Consider the following 2,765-nt stretch of genomic DNA (forward strand, 5'->3'; position numbering starts at 1 on the left):
TAATAAAAATAACTAATTTTCTTTTTTATTAACCATGTAAATGACCATAAAAAATATAGATATAATTATACAATTAAATAAAATATTTTATATTATCAATACATTAAAATTAAACTCTTTATTAAATACACCCTAACAACTTTCAATTTTTTTTTTCATGATAGAATACCAAAGACATGTTGGTATTACTTTTTATAGACAAGAAACAAAAAAATGACCTAGTTTTCCAACATTATTCCCAATCATGATTCAATGGTTTTCAATTCATAGGAGTCCATGATATTAGTCACATATGTGAGACCCATTCCAATAGAAGAAAAAGAAAATATAACTTTTAGTTGAAAAATACATACATTTTAGTTGAATTACATAAAAATATAACTTGAATAATAGATAAATTGTTTTGAATTTTCGTCTTTAGTTACAAAATTTATATATCGTTAAAAGCAATGTATTTCTTTCTAGATTTTTCTTCGAGAAGTTGTATGTTTATTTTGTAAAATATTTATGTGTTTATCGTCACAAAATTTATGTAGTTATCATCAATAAAATTTTGTAATTTTTTTTATGTTTCAAGAAATTGTATGTTTATCTTCAAAAAATTTATGTGTTTATCATCAATAACTTTATGTGTTTTCATACTTTATTTCTTTTTAAAAAGTTGTGTCTAGCTACCTTAAAAAATTTATGTATTTAACCATTTATCGTTAAAAAGATTATGTATTTTTTCTTATGTTTCTCTTCAAATTTTGTGTTTGTCTTAAAAAAATTTATTGTGTTTCTCATCACAAAATTTATGTGTTTATTATATCAATAAATTTATATCTCTTTTTTCCTATTTTTCTCTTAGAAAACTATATTTACATATTTGTTGTGTTTATTATCATCACATTTTTTTTGTCAATAAATTTCTATAATTTCTTCTTATGTTTATCTTAAAAAGTTGTATTTATCTTAAAAATATTTTTATATTTATCATTTTAAAACTTTTATGTTTATTTTAATAAATTTTTGTATTTTCTTTCTATACGTCTTTTTAAAAAATTGTGTTTATTTTTAAAAAAATATTTATCATCACAAAATGTATATCTTTGTCAGAAATTATTTTTAATATGAAAACGGAGATGATGTTTTAGTTGAATATTGATATTTGAAGTGTATTACAATATTATGGAACTCATTCAACACGTCTCCACGTGTTGCATCACGCCCCCCACATGTTGGCCAGAATGCTGCCACGTGTCCAACACGCCCCCTACGTGTTGCACCACGCCTCCCACGTGTTGATTTTTCACCTACAAAATCCACCCATCTGTAATTACACTAAATAATCCCATTTCCCAAAAAAATACCAATATTTCTTCCATATAAAAAAAAATCAGCATGTCTTTGTTATCAATAAATTTATGTATTTTCTTTCTATGTTTTTTTTAATGTGTTTATCTTAAAAAAATGTGTATTTATTATTACAAAATTTTTGTATTTATTATCAATAAATGTGTTCCCCTATAATCTACTATACAAATCTCTGAAAATCAAATAATATATATATATATATATCAAATAATTTTAATCCGAACAAAATTGATTTTTCTTTCCACAAACAAAGAGCTTTATTGTAATATATATTATGGCTCAAATCAAAGTTTACATACACCAGTATGGCAGTATTTATATAACTCCTTCATCATTCGTTGTTTGAATATAATAATGTATTATTCTCACCAACCTCATCTATTCATCACTTACCAGCAATCTTGGCTAGCTAAGCTATTTCAAGAGTTTAATTATTCTGTAAAAAACAAGTAACGCATACATTATTTAATTTTAGAAACAGCCACTCATTAATTATGGACTTAGTTACAAAACGACGAGATTTGTTCATCAAATGCTCAATTCGTCGTTGGAAACCAATATAAAGAGAGAGAAAAAAAAGTATTATGCTTAAAAAAAATTGATAACCAAAAAAAATGAGTTAAAAAATTGTTAATAATTTACTTTATTTAATATTTAATAATTAATATAATAATTAATAAATATTAAATAAAACAAATTCTAATTATTTTTTATCATTTTAGTATTATGGTATGTTTAAATAAGTGGAGATGGAGCAGGGTCTTGTCACAACAGCTATGGTGTCAAAAGCCTTGTCTGTGTATGTGAGAGAGAGAAAGAGAAAGAGAGAGAAGATTGAAAGGGACTAGAGAGTAGAGACAAGAAGTGCAAACCCACGGCGGACACATACACATTAACACATACTAAGGGGTAATCATTGTAATGGCATGATAGGCACCTACTAGAAACAATGGCAAAAGGAAATGATGCATGTTTGCCACTGCGTGTGTCCTTTCTCCACATTACTTAGGGCTTCACCCGAAAAAGATAAAGCATTGTAATTTAAAATCTGTATGCCATTAATTTAATAATCCAATTGTGTATAGTGTAGATATGATGCATGACTAACGCCAGCAAAACCTATTTCACATACAATCTCTTTATTCTCATTATTTATGACTTCATCAATTATATATATTATTAATAAAAAGTATTTAATATTTAGTATTTAAACCTCTCTGTAAGATACCACGGTAAGAATTATTATTATCAAACTATTTCATTGATGAGATAATCCTTTGGTATTTCATATTGAGTTCTACTTTAACGATACAAGAAAAGGTGATATTTATATAAAAAAAATTGCTACAATAATTGTTAATTTCGTGACTAAATAATGTTATAACAAAAGTAAAATTGTTACAAAATTA

The sequence above is a fragment of the Arachis ipaensis genome, chromosome B10 (genome assembly GCF_000816755.2).
Source record: "Arachis ipaensis cultivar K30076 chromosome B10, Araip1.1, whole genome shotgun sequence".
NCBI classification, from domain to species: domain Eukaryota; kingdom Viridiplantae; phylum Streptophyta; class Magnoliopsida; order Fabales; family Fabaceae; genus Arachis; species Arachis ipaensis.